This window comes from Trichosurus vulpecula, chromosome 2 (genome assembly GCF_011100635.1).
Source record: "Trichosurus vulpecula isolate mTriVul1 chromosome 2, mTriVul1.pri, whole genome shotgun sequence".
Classification (NCBI taxonomy): Eukaryota; Metazoa; Chordata; class Mammalia; order Diprotodontia; family Phalangeridae; genus Trichosurus; species Trichosurus vulpecula.
In genome coordinates, this window is record NC_050574.1 from 411,267,183 (window position 1) to 411,285,704 (window position 18,522).

Genomic DNA, 18,522 nt, shown 5'->3' on the forward strand with positions numbered 1-18,522 from the left:
GATGACAGAAAGAGTTAGTCAAAAAGGTTTTTGCAAATCTTTTACATTTTTCTTCTGTTTGTAGTCCTCCTTCCATTTTCACCTTTGAATGCCCTTAGGATCACTTAACGGGATGAATTGCTGAGCTTTTTTAAACTGGTTTTACCTTCTACTACTTGTCTTTCCTCTATAAGACAATGCTACTTATAATTGTCCATCATCCTTCTTCATAAAATTTTATAAATGAGTTTATATTCTAGCTTGGTGTTGCATTTAACAGCCATCTTTTTCCTTTTGGCAAGTAAGTTAGATGTTCGTTAGATGCTTCCCTAAGGTTCTTTTGGTCTCTTTATTGTAGTGGTTAATTCACATTGGTTAAACTTCTGGATGAAATTTTTTATAGTTGGTGTTGATATTTTAATTATCTACTTTCCATTTTTGACTTTCAATTATTTGTTCAAATAGCTCAGGGTCAGATTGTTTCATTTTTTTCCCATTACTATTCTTCTTGGGTTTTTTTTTAAATAATTCTGGTCTTAGCTCTGACAAGTCAATGGTCTGACCATACACAAATAGTGGACCCAAACATAACTCCTGTATCAGTAACAAATCTTGTCTTTTAGAATATAATCTTGTCTTTTAAAATATAATCTACTTCATCTTTTGTGGTGTTCCTTGTGTTTTCCACATCTAGCACCTATCAATTCATTTTTAATCGTGTTGATGCTAGAGAAGCATTAAGTTTCTTTGCCTTCAACCTTCTTTCTAAACCAAGCTTTCCCAAATATTTCTCTCTACCCTCACCTCTCCTCACCTTTTCACTGAAGTCAGCATGTATTGGAGTCATTTGATTCAGAGGGTCTTATCAAGATCTTCATGGAATTTCTCTACCATTTCATTTTCAGCAAACAGTATTGGCACAAAATCTAAAATTATTTTTATGTTGGCCATTTTGCAGATACTTATCATTAGCACTATGATACGTTATACCTAAATACCCAAATAAATTATTTTTCTAATTGCCTCTGAGAATACAATAAAAGCCACTCTGCCTTCTTTCCTTTGCCCCTACCAAGGAGTACCTATAAACCATCCTTCCATTTAGCTGCAGTTTCCTTCATTTTTTCCCCTAGTTTCAGTTGCAGCAAGAATACCAAAATGTATATGATTCATCTCCTCCAGCAACATGCCAACTTGTTGGTCATGGTAGAAGGCTCTCACATCTAATGTACCAATATTCAAACTAAAGGGTTTTTTTGATTTTCTGAAAATTGTGTGATTTTCAATATTCTCTGCTGCCCACTTCACCCCCTTTCCTGCTACAGCTTCACCTTCCCTGCAGAAGTGGAAGAGGCCACACAAGGCAGAGGGTTGTTTTGCATTTTGGGGGGGTCCATGGATTGCCATGGCCAAAAAAAAAAGTTCATCGCCATATGGTCAGCCTACTGTTGATATGCTTTTCTGTAATTAGCTAGTCTTGGTCTATTACCAGGGGCACAGAAGAACTTTGCCAGAGCTTGTGCTCCTCTGGCATAGCTTTCGAGAACCTAGGGTAACTTCCATACCACGACAAGGCTATGCCAGCAAACTGCAAACACTGATAGGTCTGTCCTATACTGAGCTGAAAAGGCTGTGACAGTACTATATCCGGAGCAAGGCAAGTAGAGCTTTTCCACAGGCACCACTCAAATTTAGAAGATGCAAAATTTATAAGGCTTATCCCAAAGGCCAACCTTTCCCCTTCTGTACCAGGTAAGGGGAGAAAATCTAAACGTCCATATATGGAATAGTAATAACACTAGCAGCTAATATTTATATAGTGCCTACTAGATACTGGAATGGTTCACCATTTCCCTTCTCCAACTCATTTTACAGATGAAGAAACTGAGGCAAACTGGGTTAAGTGACTCGCCCAGTATCACACAGCTAGTGAGCGTCTGAGGTCAGATTTCAACTTAGAAAGATAGATCTTCCTGACTCTAAGCCAGGTACTCTATCCACCAAATAAATAACCAAATAACCAAATAAATCATGCCCTAAGAATAATAATAATAATAATAATAATAGCTAACATTTATACAGTGCCTACTATGTGCCTGACACTGTGCTAAACAGTTTACAAGCATTATCTCATTTGATCGTCGTAACACCCCTACAAGGTAAATGCTGCTAGCATTCCTATTTTACAGGGGAGAAAACTGAGATAAACAGAAGTTAAGTGACTTACCCAGCATCACACAGCTAGTGAGTATCTGGGGCCACATTTGAACTCAGGTCTTCCTGACCTCAAAATCCTGCTTCTTTCCACTGTCTAGCTGCCTAGGACAGCAACAGTAGGAAGGATAGGACTACCAAAACTCATATGCCTGTCATGAGAAGAGGCTACATTACAAGGCAGCACAGCTATTCCAGCAGGATCTCGTAAAGTCCTCCTCCGAGAGGTACTCCTACGAGAGGTACCTCCGAGCAGGTACCTCCTCGTCCCTGACTCCTGTCATGGCCAAACGCACTGGGCATCTTCCATACAAGCAGAGGAGAGGAGATGGTATGGGGATAACAACACTGATGACATCCAATCTTTAAGTGCTATCTTGTGGCCAACAAGTAGCTGGGACAAGGGAGGGCAACTCATGGTATTCTAACACCAAGTGTCACCTCAAGCAGAATCTTGCTCATTTGTCACCTGGCAAATCTTGGGGACCCCTCCTGCAGTGCAAGCAAGGCTAAAAGAGGATGAAAGTGATACATCTGACTGACTGGCACCAGAGGTCCTGGTGCCAAAGACTCTCACTCCTTCCTACTTCTTGAGGGTCCCAGTCTTTTCCCCTTGTGTCTGGATAAGAGGAGGAATTGGGGTCCAAGACCACTTATAAACACTAAGTGTCTGATCAGGGATGATACCCTCCCTTTCCCTATAATTCACATCACCCAAAGGCATTCTTCTACCCCTTCTCCATACACATGGGGTGGGGAGGGGAAAAGAACAGAGATGGTGGTGAAGGGGAGAGGCAGATGTTGGGGAAAGGATGTCAGACTTCTCTCCACCACTATGACATCCCCATTCTGAGTCCATTCTATCAGCCACATACCCAATTAAAAAGAATAATTAATCAAAATAGAAAGATGATCCAGAGGGGTAAACTCCCCCCACACACACACCTTCCTACTTCCAGTAGTTTAACTGGGGATCTGCCTCTTCTTCACCCAACAAATAAGGGTACTGTTCCTGCCTCATGCTCAGGGCATAATAATTCCTAGTTAAGACTCTGTTGTTTGCACATAGGTTCAGTGATGGACTAAATGTCTTTCATCTGAGAACTAGCCTATCTAAATTCAGAGATGCTTACTACCAAGTGGTCCACAGGATAATGAGTTATCAGGCATAGCATCACATGAAGTTCATCCACTAAGCGACTGAGGAGTTTTGATCTGCATTAATTAAATGAGTATCCACGCTGACAAAAATCACAAATCTTTGTCAATTGCAGGCTACATAGATATCTTTCACTTAAGTAGGTTTTCAGAAGCTGAGTTAACTTCACTTTTCAAGAAGAAAATGATAATATTCCAAATAGGATATTAAAAATGCAAAATTCTAGATGACTCACTAATAAACATTTTATTTTCATTTTGCCATTTCAATGTACCATAACTATATAAAGGGTGTCCCAAAAGTCTTAGTGCTGTTTTAAGCCTTAATAGCTATCTGTCATATTATCTATTTCAATTACACAAAACCATCAGAAACCAATCATTAAAATGCAAGACCTCTGAGAATAAATTGTCTCATTCTTTGTATTTATTCTTTAGCACAGTTCCTAGTATATGGTAAGATCCTACTAAATGCTTATTGACTCATTATTGACTAGAAAACTTTTAATTTATGAAGATATGTCAATTTGGAATATTTGATCTCAAGCAAAACTAAAGCAAAAAATTAAAAGAGATAAGCCGGGAAACTACCTTTTGTTAGAAGAAACTATCTCTTACTATAGAAAATGAAATAACATCAAAAATTTTACAGCAAGTTTCTCTGATAAAGGTCTCATTTCTCAAACATATATTGAGCATGAAACTGAGTCAAATTTATAAAACAAGGGCCATTGCCCAATTGATAAATGGTCAAGGGATATAAACAGGCAGTTTTCAGAAGAAGAAATCATAACTATCATATTTCTCTAAATCTCTACTGATTAGAGAAGTGCAAATTAAAACAACTCTGAGATACCACCTCACAATGATCAGATTAGCTAAAATGCCAGAAAAGGAACATGACAGATGCTGCAAGGGATGTGGAAAAATTGAAACATTAATGCACTGTTGGTGGACTTGTGAACTGGTCCAACCATTCTGGAGAACAATTTGGGACTATGTCCAAAGGGCTATCAAACTGTTCTTACCCTTTGCCCCAGAAATACCACTACTAGGTCTGTATCCCAAAGAGATTAAAAAAAGGAAAAGGACCTATTTGTACTAAAATATTTATAACAGCTCTTTTTGTAGTGGCAAAGAATCAGAAATCAAGTTGATGCTCACAAGTTGGGGAATGGCTGAACTAGCTGCAGCATTTGATTGTGATGGTGTATTATTGTGCTATAAGAAATGACAAGGTGGGGTAGCTTCAGAAAAAAAGTCAAAAACTGTATGAACTGATACAAAGTGAAGTGAGAAGAACCGGGAGATCATTACAACAGCAATGTTGTAAAGCTGATCAACTGTGAAAGACTTGGCTACTCTGATCAAAACAATGAGCCAAGCCAATTCCAAAGGACTGATGATGAAAAAAAAACCATCCACCTCCAGAGAGAGAACTGATGAATTCTGAGTGCAAATTAAAATAAAATTTTCTCACTTTCTTTACTTTTCTTGCTTTTAAAAATATATGGCTAATATGGAAATATGTTATACAGTTATCGTTTCCACATCATGACTTTCCTCATCGAGGTTTCAATATATCACAGGTCAACATAAGAAATTAAATGGGAGTTTCGGGGGAGTTTTGCAAAAGCCATAATCAACATGCAAAGGCCAGCAGGTAACAGAAAAAAGGTTTAGAAACTCAGAAATGCATAAAATATATGTGTAGGATCATATAATATCAACTCAAATTTTACAATAAGGTACTACAAATACCCCATAAAAGAAAAAGAAAAAATTTGACTTCTTCTCTGGTATGAAGGGAGAGCCAAAATATTTTACATAGATTTTCTACCACAACCCTAACCCCCACAATGTGGAAGGGATAGCCATACATGATTTCACATGTATAATTGATATCATCTTGCTTACCTTCTCAAGGGATGTAGTAGGATATGGGAGGGAAGGAGATAATTTGAAACATAATTCTAAAATAAAAAAATGTTCAAAATAAATAATAATTTTTAAAGAATTTGAAAAAGAATAAATTAATGTGAATAGTATATGACCATTTACAGGAAATTAAGCCTTGGTTTTTTTTTTTAATTGTTCCTATTGTGCCTAGCTGAACAGAGCCATAACTAGGATGGGGCTACCAAAATTTGGTCCAAAGTGCCAATATCCAAGGGGGATGCACTTCCTCCCTCAAAAGGTTAGAAATGATGCTATTCTATTTTATAGTCCTCCACTGTCTCATAGCACAATCTTACTCCTTTCCCCCAGTCTCAGTCACAAGGTCTTTCTTCTGCAGACTGAAACCCCAACAACTCTGTTCTATTGCCCAGTCCCACTGTACCCCAACTTCTAAAATGTTAAAGAAAGGTCTCTCAGAGGGGAATTAGATTTTATTCCTGTGTTATTCTTCTTTTCCATTTATGCTATGCACATACTACTGTTATACGTACATGTAGCGTTTTTACATGTGATCTAACTGTTATGTGTTCTGCACTACATGAGATTTGTGTCTTTAGTTTAGCATATGTGATATTGATACATTATTGATTATGGAGTATATATTATATTCATTGCATGCACCAATGCCAGCTCCACATGATTCTAGTATGTGTCATGTTTTAAATATCTTCATGTACATCAATCACACTATACGATTTTGGCATTACCTGTGATATATTATATTAGCCAGGTTAGGATGATTATGCTGTATGATCACAGATGTTTAAAATGCCATGTGTAATTAACAGGAACTGCAATTATTTCACTGGAGGGGGAATGTTGTAAGGGATAGCTATGCTTTCACTCACCTCTCCCCCACCTAACTAGTCCTCGGCCTCAAATTTAGGTCAACCACACCCAGAAAGCTTCAATGACTGCCAAAAGCAGATGTGCTGATAAAGCTTTAGCTGCTGAGCCTATACAGCAAGAGCTAAAGAGAGAAGGAGCTGGGATTGGCCTGAAGCAGAAGGGACCTAGGACACAGTTGGCACACAAGCTGATGAAGGAGCAAGGAGAGAGAAGGGAGAAATATCAGAACACCCAGGTATTTTACTTCCTAGACACTGAGCAGAACTGAAAAATCTGAGTCAGTCACCTTGTAAAGACCTGCATCCTACATGTTTGCTAGTGTAAAAGAGAATAGAAGAAAAGAAGCAACACTGAGAGCTTCAGAACAAGAGCTAAGTAATTCTGTTCCCTCCCTGTAGCAGTAGGAGATGGTGGTTTGAAATGTCACCTCATTTACTTCATCTATTGCTGCAGTAAATGCATTGAAAGATAGATGGCCGGATTCAACTTGAGGAGGGAATAACATACACACTCAATTGGGTATCTTACTCCACAGGAAAGTAAGAAGAAGGGGATAAAAAAGGGGGGATGATAGAATGGAAGGCAGATGGGGGAGGAGATAATCAAAAGCAAACATTCTTGAAAAGGGACAGGGTCAAGGGAGAAAATTGAATACAGGGGGACAGGATAGGATGGAAGGAAATATAGTTAGCCTTTCACAACATGAGCATTGTGGAAGTGTTTTACATAATGATACATGTGTGACCTATGTTGAATTGCTTGCCTACCTAGGGAGGGTGAGTAGGAAGGGAAGAGGGGAGAGAATTTGGAACTCAAAGTTTTAAAATCAGATGCTTAAAAAAAAAGTTGTTTTTTGCATACAGCTGGGAAACAAGATATATAAGGAATGGGGAATAGAAATCTATCCTGCCCTACAAGAAAGTAAGGGGAAAGGGAATAGGGGAGGAGTGGGGTGACAGAAGGGAGGGCTGACTGGGGAATGAGGCAATCAGAATATATGCCATCTTGGGATGGCGGGGAGGGTAGAAATGGGGAGAAAATTTGTAACTCAAAATCTTGTGGAAATCAATGTTGAAAACTAAAATATTAAATAAAAATGATAAAATTTTAAAAATTTTAAAAAAGAAAGATAGATGGCTTCTTCTTAGAGCCATCTTGTCACCTTACATTGCGTGATGAGAGCCAAGGAGAGGAAGAAGCAAATGTGTCGGCTGAAACGCAAAAGAAAGATGAGGCACAGGTTCAAATAACCAGACTGTGCTGACCACAGAAGCAGGGATGGAATGACCCTTGGTGACATTCTCAGTAAAGCAGAAACCTTTGGGAGACACTACCACCCTATGAAGGACTCTACTAGCTTTACCATCTGATAAAGGACTCTTAACACCATCTGACACCTCGCTGACCATGCCATCATTTAATGCAAATTCCACCTACCTGCCTCTTAACTTTGTGGCATTTTTAGCATTCCGGACTGATTGTTTTCTTTGTGGCTAAGTGTAGTACACCTATATAATAAATCCTCACTACTTTCTTGTTTAAAAAAAAAAAGGTTGCTGGTAAAAAAACAGCATATGTACATCTTCCAAGTTATACAACCTCTTTCCTGAATCTATGATAGCAACTGGTTCCCATTTGAAGATGAAGGAATATTTACTGCCTTTTGTACAAAGAGACCCAAACTATCTCTGGAGTTAAATCCCTGGGTTGGGAGTTTGTCTATAGACTGAAGGACTGGGGCTGTCTTGACAGAGAGGAACAACTGGGACCCACTGGCACCTATTTTAATGCATGTTTTAATGCATCTATTTCCCCTCCTCCTTGTTCTTCTATGGTTAAGGGCAAATAACTATATAGAATAAAGTCATATTGGTGAGATAGACAGCACTAAAACCAAGCATAAGAGACAGAATAGTTTCCTGATAGGTGGGAGCATGAGCCACAAGGGTTGAATTGGATGAATCCACATGCACAGATTAATTAGGTGCGTTGTGACAGAAACAAAAAAGCCAGAGATAGGGGAAAGATGTAGCCAGCCCTATGAGCACCATAGAGTTTAGTGGTTACCCAGAAAGTGTCTCTGACTCAGGCAGAGTATATAACTTCAGGGGAGCAAAGATAACCGTCAGCACTTGGCCCTCAGAACCAAATGGGGTTAGCCAACCCCTTGTTGGTTAAATAGGTTTCTGATGTACAAGGAGTTTACAATTACTTCACTCACCATAAATCTTCTGCCTGAAGACCTGAGATAATTCTTTTCCTGGCCCTTACCTCCATCGGATGAAAAAGGTCCTTTTCTATATGACCCCTAAAAATGTACCCTTTGGGCTTCAGCCTTCCTTGAAGTGACCGTACACATTCTGCACCATCCTGGAGATTTCAATAGCCTCAGCCTTAAAAGTTACCTATCTCTGGCCTGCCTCTCTCCCGACAGATTTGTTCCTCAAATTAGAAAGGCCGGTTCTATCCTTATTTGTGAATGTGGGCTCTTAATCCTGTTTCCCTATCCTAGAAACAGGGACTCCCTCTTCTCTATGGGCCATGGAGCCTCAAATCATGCAATTTAGGCCACCACAATATTCTTCCTCGAGCTCTACAATCCATGCTGCTTCTATACTGAAAACGACCTGTCCTGTTCTGACCTATGTTCTGTGATGGACTTCACATCAAATTCACATTTCTCTGAGTTTTGCGTCATATCCCTTGCAGGTGATCCACACATGACAATAATTAGCACAAACCACAGGGGATAACTAGTCCTAAGGCTCCAAATCAGAATCCAAGTCACAGCATAAACCAAAGACCAGGCCAAATAAAAATAGGTTAAATAGGTTTTAAATGGTTTCTTGTGAAACAGAAGAAAGAGAACAGAGGTTTCAAGCTAGAAATCAGTAGGCGTAAATGAGTGTACGCAGAATACCTATTGACTCAGTCTTCCTCCTTAAAGCTCCACATTTTATTAGGGTAGTGTCTGTCCTCCATCCCCAGCTTGCTCTAATGACCACACCTGCACAGGTCCTGCCTTTTCCTATGGCTATCACAGATCAGATGGTAGAATGAAATGCCAGATCAATAACAGAGTGGAGGTGACAGATTCACTCTAAGTCCAATAAACAAATTATAGACACTTATTCCATATCCTTCTGTTTATTCTCCTTCTTTCTCCTTGCTTCAAGCTGCTGAGTCATGTATGCCTCACACCCTGCCCCTGAGGGCTGACTTTCTAAATTCCAGATTTTGCAATCAAACACAATATTTGGCATATACCAAAAACAATAGCAAAGAATCCCTTCAAATACAAGAGCAAAGTCTTTACCTACTCCTAATGAAAAGAAGGCTTTGCACCTGTATTATAAATGAAAAAAAAGCATGGCAAACTTAAATGACTTCTGCATTAAAATCCGATCAGAAACAGAGGTAGGCAAAAAGTCTGTTTATTGATTTCCATCGTAGGACCAGGCTTCCTCATAATAATAGACAATATATCAATACCCTGACCTAAAATATTCTTGAACACCATCATATTACCAACAAAATAAATAAATTTGAGAAAGACCATCAACACAGCAGCAAGAACTAAAGAAAAAAAAAGCGACTACAAACCCATTCTGAAGATAGAGCATATACAGTATCACAAAAGGTACCTCTGCTTCAGGACTTCCAAGATCGGTGATGTAGTCAGTGTGGACACTGCCTCCACTGATTTGCAAATCATACACCCACTGTGGCTGATAGTAAATAGTTGAGTTGTTGGGGCCAGGAAAAGCTCACCATCTGGCTTGCAACCTTCAAATGAAAAGGTTCTTGAAACTTAACTAAGTTGACAATTCAACAAGAGACATACAATATATTACCAGTGCAATATTCAAAGCCTTTCCAACCTGACAGGGCCTATCAGAGTTAAAACAGTGCTGACAGCCTTTATAAACACAGAGTGATCTTCATATTATAATAATATATCAAAGAAGGATATTAGTGGAGATTGAATGTATATAAACATATTGTATAAAAGAAAATATTACAATTTTATGCACTATATATCTGTTTTATGTTTCTGTATATGTATATAGATGCATATATATATATACCCTTAAGTATGTTAGTATGTATATATTTACATACATGTATATCCCTTTAGTTAGTATGTTAGTGTATATGTATGTGTATAAACCTTTTTAGTAAGGGATGTTTGGTGGTAAGACTTATTCAACCACTCTTGTTTTGTGTGTCTGTGTGTGTGTATATGCATGTGTGTATGTGTAGAATATGTATATACATGTATGCATGCATGCATGCATATACTTCTTAGTAAATATACTAATATATACATATATACAAACTAATACACTAAAGGGATATATCGAGATATGAAGATAAAGATATCTATTTAGTATGTTACTTAATATACATATATATCCCTGTATTAAGAGATATGCAGTGAGAAGATGGGTTCAGCTGCTTGCATTTGGCACTCATCTACTGTCAGCTGGGTGGCCCAGTAGATAAATCGTTGGGCTTGGAATCAGGAAGACCTGAATTCAAATATGGCCTCAGACGCTTACAAGGTATGTGACTCTTGGCATGTCACTTAACCTGTATTTGCCTCAATTTCCTCAACTGTAAAATGGGGATAGCAATAGCACCTAAGTAGGTTGTAAGGTTGTAAGAACCAAATAAGATAATATATGGGGTGGGGGGGGAGTGCTTAGCACAATGCCTATCACATAGTAGACACCATATAAATGCTTACTTCCCCACTTCCACCCCCATTGCCCAGATAGGTTTCCCAACATAAATCTTCCTCGTTCTAAAAGTAGTATCAAAAGATATATAATCCACTTAATCTTTTCATTAGCTCTAAGCCCCCAGTTAAGAGATAGTGCATCTGACAAACTACTTCCATATTAGCTTTATTTCTATCTCTTCTCTGGAGCTGTTTCCCCTTCGAGTGCCTATTCCAACTGTATTCCCCATAAGTACTAGCAAATTTTTGTGGTTAACACTGTTTATAAAGGCAAAGTTTGCATTTGAAATAAAGAAAAGTAAATTGAGTCACTCCATGTCCAGAGGGAAAGTCTTCAGGGTTCTATAAAAAAGCTCAAGAGATTATTGCCTTGGGATCTGCAGTTCTGAGGAAATTTTAAGCAATACAGCTTCTGCCTCGATGCACCCTACACCACACAGTCTCAAGCAGTCACCCTCCCAGAGTCCTGGCTCCTTCCTTTGTGGCAGTTGTGTCCGCTTGTGTTTCTAACTCTCTCAGCTTCACATGGCCTCTTACAGATTTTCTTTCTCCAGTTCTAAGTATCTTCTACTTATCCTGTCATGAGTTGGGGTCAAGTTTCCTAGACTCATTGAGCTGATTCATAAAGGTCAGTCAGAGGCATGGACTGTCATTCTTCAATCTATCAATGTTGCTTTCCTTCTGATTCACTCAAGGGACTAATTTGAACCTCATAAAGGGATCACCTGATATAGCCACATTTTTACAGTTAGTTTAACACCTTATTATCCGGCCCCTTTACTGTGATTAGGTCCATGAAAAATCAACTCCCTTACATATGTTCCTGCTCTTGTGAAGTCATGTATACATTTTGCATCGCTCATCTAGTTAGTTAAGTGTGGTATAGTAGATTTATCCAATCAGCCTTTTGTGTCATCCAATTAGACTTTTGTGTCTCCACCCACTGGGAAATTCCACCTTCTTCCCTTCACTGCTGTGTTTTGAGGGAATCAATCACAAAAGCATGACTTAACTGTATACAGTACTTTACTCTTAACCACACATTATATAAAATTAGAGAAAGAATTTTTGTTCCCAAGCAAAGTATTCAAAAATTACAAGAGAGGAACTGACCACCAGCTGTAAGTCTCCAGAGGTTAGCCAGCAGTAGTAAATCCTCCAAGAGGGTTAAAATTGCCTAATATTTCTAAAATCTGGAACAGAAAATAATTCCAGACATCCTCCACATGGAGCTTAGCAGAGAACGATCAGATATGTTATACACATGGAGTTCATTCAACCTAAGGGAGACTCAAATTTTGCAACTTCTAATTTCCATATGGTAAGAATTATTTATAGAGGGGAGGAAAAGGTGCTGCTCCTTGGGTGACTCCAATGAGATGTCTGCAATGGACCATTGAATGTGTTCCCAGTCGTTTAACTCCTTTTCTCAGGAAGGTAGCCTTATGGGGTTTGATTCATTTCACATAGTCAGTTAAAACAAGAATTAGGAGATTGTTTTTCTTTTCACTGGGCAGTCTAATTAACTGGTTCGGAGTATTGTTTTTTAACATACACCCCTCTCCTCACCCCTAAACCAAACATATTCCATTCTTTGTTCTCAAGCCCTGAGTTACCTGTGGAATTTCAACCACCCCCACCTGCTAAAGAATTCCAGGTCAACATCTGTTTCTCAGTAAGGTTCTGTTTTTAGACAATTTGATACTCATTTAGCTCGACTGAGATGTTAAAAGGTCAAGTGATAGGCCCAAGGTTACAGAGTAGACAAGGCTCTCATTTGGCAAACTGGATAACCAGTCATTTGCTCTACAAACTTCAAAAGTAAATGGTTCCCAGGGCACTTGAAGCAAAAGAGATGGGAGAATTTTCAAAGACTAGCTGAAGGAAGTGTCTGGTCTGGAGTAGCTTATAAGGTGAGAGGAACTCCTAAATATATACTCATTTTTTCATCTTTTCTGAGCTTGAATTGTAATTTTTCAGCTTCACTTTACACCTCTATCAAGTTTCTTATCCATTGCAATTTTCTGTTGATGCAGGAGAAAATTGGGACTCCCAAGGGAGCCCCAGGGGGTATGCTGGAGTCAGTTCAAGCCAGCTCTTAAGAGCAGATTGTTAAATTTTCAGTGTGAGCATTTAAACCTTGAAAATTGGCAAGTGCTACAAAACACGGCTTGATTTATTATTTTATTGCTTATCTAGACATTCTGCCCATACCCAAATTATCTTTGCCAATTACTTCCAAACAGAAATAGCCTTAAGCTATGGGTGCCGCAAGTAGCCACTTACCTGATGTGATTACTATGGTACTTGGAAGGCCCCTTGCCCCCAAAATATTTTCCCCTCCTACAGGCTATTTACTGAATGTTGGTCAGTATAGAGTGGATTGGATAGCCTCTGAGGCTATCTTTCTTATTCTTAAATTCTATGATTCCGATTCTGGTTAGAGCTTTATTCTTTTATTTTTTTTTTTATTTTATTTTGTTTCAACTAACAAGCATTTAGTCTGTCTCCCTCAGCCTTCTCCCTCCCACCTTAGGAAGAGAGAGACAGAGAGACAGAGGCAGAGACAGAGAGAGGAGAGGGAGAAGGAGGAGGGAGAGGGAGAGAGAGAGATGGAGAGACGGAAAGAGGGAGAGAGGGAGAGAGGGAGAGAGAGACAGAGAGACAGAGAGAGAGTCAGAGAGAGAGAGACAGAGTCAGAGACAGAGAGACAGAGACAGACAGAGAGAGAGACAGAGAGAGAGACGGAGAGAGAGACGGAGAGAGAGACGGAGAGAACCCTTGTAACAAATATGCATAGTCGAGCAAAGTTAATTCCCACATTGACCATGTCCAAAAACGTATGTCACATCCTACATCTTGAGTCCATCACCTCTCTGTCAGCAGGTGAGTAACTTTAAGAGGTTTATTCTTTCACACTAAGACTTTGCCAGCTTATTAAAATGTAAATCATTCTGGAAGAGGGAACTTGAAGCTGTTATCAGTCATTCACGGATATATGAATGAGTTTCAGCTCTTTTCCTAAAACAGGTTTTGGTGAGGGGCAAGATAGAGAGAGAATTAAAACACTGGGCACCTGAAGGAAGGAGAGAGGCAAACAGCTCCACCGGGCTTAGGAGGAGGGAGTCTAGGGGGATGGGATGAGAGAGGAATGAAGATAAACCTGCTCCACAGTTTTGCCTGGGGCAGCCCTGCTTCCAATTGTTGGACTTAATGTATTCATCGGCCACATATAAAACTGAATTTGGAACAAGAAACTATTCGATAATATTCTTAAGATAAAAACTATTTCTCAGAACATATTTGCACCATACAGTAGGACAAAAAAAAAAAAACGGAAAACCTGCATCTGAGGAATCAAAAAACCTAGGGTGCAGGCCCAGCTTGTTTATTTATTTATATACTATCTGCTTGACCTTGTGCAAGAATATCATTTCACTTTTCTGGATCTCAGTTTCCATCTATGAAATGAGTGGCTTGGGCTAGATAGCCTCTAGGGTCTCTTCCACCTCTATACCTATGATCCTACACAGGACCTCGCTCCAGTTATTCAATGATGGTATGATCAACTGAGTTTATTTAAGTTATTTATTAAATTAGATAAAATCAAAAATGCTTCCAAAGGGCAAGAGATTCTATTTAATGATCTGAGGTGGGAAAGGAGAAGGCAGGAAAATAAATAAATAATTGTCATGGAGCCTTGACATTTTCTCATTTCAAACCAAAAGTTTAAAATAGAAATGCTTAACCCTCAATAATAGATGCTACAAGAAGATGCTTTTTTCTTTTTTTTTTGTTCTTTTGCTACATGCTGTATATTTTTAAATGATAGATTTGAAACATCAGGTTTTTCTCTGTTGCTTTCTCCTACATGCCAAATACTTGGGAGCCAATCTCCTTTCAAATGTTGTTTTGTCTAGAGGCAGCCTAGATGCTTTATAATGAAACATATGCAGAGGCTATAATTTCAAACCCTCACATTAAAAAGAGCATACATAATTACCTAGAACTAGGAAAAACAAGGCAGAGATTTCTCTATTGTTTCTACTCAGGCCAGCCCCAAGAAGGAAGGAGCCAGTTTCCATACTCCATCATGGTGTGAACCAAGTTAAAACCGTCCCTTCTTCCAGACACTGGAAAGTACCAACAGGAGTTAGGTTTGGTTTGGGGGAGAGAACTGGTTGTTGCTGTTGTTCAGTCATGTCTGATTCTTTGTGACCCCATTTGGGGGTTTTCTTGGCAGAGATACCAGAGTGGTTTGCCATTTCCTTCTCCAGCTCATTTTACAGATGAGGAAACTGAGGCAAACAGGGTTAAGTGACTTGCCCAGCATCACGCTGTTAGTGCCTGAGGCCAGGGTTGAACAAAGGAAGATGAGTCCTCCTGACTCCAGGCTTGGCACACTATCCATGGTGCCACCTAGCTGCCCGGAGAGGGCTGGTAGAAGGAGCCAAGCTACTGGATACAATGTCTAATACATAAATGTATACAAGGAATTTATAACTGCTTGAACAGCACATGTAAACAGCTGTAATGTCAAATGGAACTCACCCCACAGGCTGTAGAAATTCCTGACTAGAGGAGGGAGCCAAAATATGTGATTCTTTTCAAAACATAATACCAACTTTGCCAAAAATAATTTTTTAAAGCTCTCCCAGATTGCCCTGCCCTCAAAATCACCTTTATTTTTCTCCATTCTCTATTCTGTGTTTCATTAAAGAAATTTTTTTTAATACTTTCTTAGGACCATAGCTGGAAGGAACTTTAGAGGCCCAGTCTAACTGTTTTTCCCCTCCCGTTTTATGGATTAGGGAACTGAGGCATAGAGTGGTTAAGCGATTTGCCCAGGGTCCCACATCTTATAAGTATCTGAGCTAAACTATGAACCCAAATCTTCCTGCCTCCTATTTAACATACTCCCTCTTCATCTTCACCTCCTGGCTTCCTTAAAGTCTCAATGAAAATCGCACCTTCTACAAGAAGCCTTTCCCATTCCCCCTTAATCCTAGCACCTTCCCGCTGAGATTACCCCCAATTTAACCTATATATTTCTTGTTTGCAAACAGTTGTTTGCTTGCTTCTTCCCTTCCTTTCCCCCACCCAGGTCCTCAACCCTCACCCCCTTAGATTGTGAGCTCTTTGAAAGCAAGGCCTTTTTAGGGGCATGGGGGGTGTCTTTCTTTGTATTCCCAGCATTTGTTGCAGTGCCTGGTGCTTAAATTTGAATTAACTGACTGACTGAAACCATGGGAAAAGAAAACTTGCTATATTTTGCAACTATATCCAAAAGAAAATATTTCTCAAATGGATCTTTGCCTCTAGAAATAGGGAAAAATACTATATCGTTCTTGGGCTATACCCAAAATGAAGTTCTTGCCAAGAAACTTGGAAATGTATCCTTTGTCTGCCTTAGAATCTTCATTATAGTAGCAATGTGGTGTTCCCTGTAGTTACATACACACATCAATATTTATTAATAATAACTGATATTGACATTACATTTTAAAGCTTGCAAAGGACTCTATGTACATTATCTCATTTCTACCACACAACAATTCTTTGGTGTAGGTGCTACAGATATTATGATCCCTATTTTAGAGATGAAGAAGTAAGGATCAGAAAGGCTGAGGAACCTAGTCATGATCTGGCTGGTGTCAGAGGGAGGTTCTGAGCCTAAGTCCTCCTGTCTCCAGGTCCAGCATGCTATCTATGTGCCCCATACTCCATTGCCTCTCTGACACCAATTTTTCTAAATAATATTAGGAAGTTAGTTATTTTTATCAGGGGCAGTGAGTAGAGTAAGATACAGCATTGAGAGAAATGATTATTTCTTTCTCATATTAATATTGAATTAGGATTAAAGGGTTTTCCACTTCCTTATCCAGAAATCAACCATTGTAGGAAATCTTGGGAAAAACTTATCCAACCAGGCTGAGAGAACTGGTGAATTCCTGTTCATTGCGTTTAGTCAGACGCAATACGTAGACGATATATACATATATATATATATATATATATAGATAGATAGATAAGTCTCTTTGACCAAGACCTGGGTGACCCAAGTCACAAACCCCCAAGATCCTCATTAGAATGAGCCCACATCCCACTATAATATTCATTCTCTCATTAATTGTTAACCTATAAGAGTTGACTGCCACATTCAGGAACATCCACTCTTCCAAGAGCATACAAACACTGAGCCAACCCACCAAGAGGGGTCTTTGACATTTGAGACCTCTTTTATTAATAAAATACTAGTACTGATTAACAGAATGATTAATTACCCAGAAATTATGTCTCTCAAACTTTTTATATGCCACAGCATCAAAGACATACATGATTACACGGAGAAGTTGACCAGTCATGTAGTGAAAGCAAAGAATAACCGACAAATACCCCATCTGTAAAATGAGCTAGAGAAGAAAATGGCCAACTATTCCAGTATCTTTGCCATGAAAACTCCCAATGGGGTCACAGTCAGACATGACTGAAACTACTCAACACCAAAACCCCATGCATTACACTGGTATCCATTAGGATTAAAAGACCTAAAAGAAGGCCTCCAGAATGTTCTATGGAAGATTCATGGTAGGACATGGATAAGCCTCATAAGTAACAAGGAGATATGAAGGTGAATGAACAAATGAAGCATTGATTAAGCATTTACTATATGCAAAGACCACTTGTAGAAAAGCAAGGCAATCCTTGCTCTCCAGGAACTCACATTCTAAAGGGAAAGACGCAGGGGGTGTACTAGAACCAGTCAGAATCAGCTCGAGAGAGCCAATTGTTAAATTTTCAATGTGAACATTTACACCTCAGAAATCAGGGTTTAAATCGAGCCCCCAAAACAAGACTTGATTTATTGTCCTATTGCTTGTCTAGACTTACAAAAGTGATGGAGGGGCAGCTAGATGGCACAGTGAGTAGAGCAGCGGCCCTGAAGTCAGCAGGACCTGAGTTCAAATCCGGCCTCAGACACTTGACACACTTACTAGCTATGTGACCTTGGGCAAGTCACTTAGCTCCAATTGCCCTGCCTTCCCCCCTCAAAAAAAATGAAAAAAAAAGTGATGGAGAAAATATTAATAATAAAGACTAAATTTTAATGTGTGTCTTGGGTACATTTTGAGCTGGATGTTAAAACATTCATCAGCATGGTTCCAGGAATTTTATTGATAGAAGTAAAACAAGGGAGAGGGGGGAAAGAGAAGATGTACCAAGAAATAGACCAAAAAAAAAGTAATTTTTCCCTCAATGGCTGATAGAAATTCAGAACTTAGAAGAACTTTTAATGAGCACACCAAATGTATAGGGGTGGGGTATCTGCAGCCCATAGGACACATGTGGCCCTCTAGATCCTCAAGTGTGGGCCTTTGACTGAATCCAAACTTCACAGAACAAATCCCCTGATGTATAAGTGGCTGAAATAATTGATAGCATAAGAACTGACATTGATCAACTTTCAACCCCCACTCAAGCGCCGTATTTCCTACCATCATCCCCCATCATTGTCTTTGCTGGCTTGGTTCCTTCTCCCTGAAACACCTACACAGCCTCTCTCCACTTACCAATATCTACTTCATCCTTTAAGGTAATAGCTGAAACTCACCTTCTCC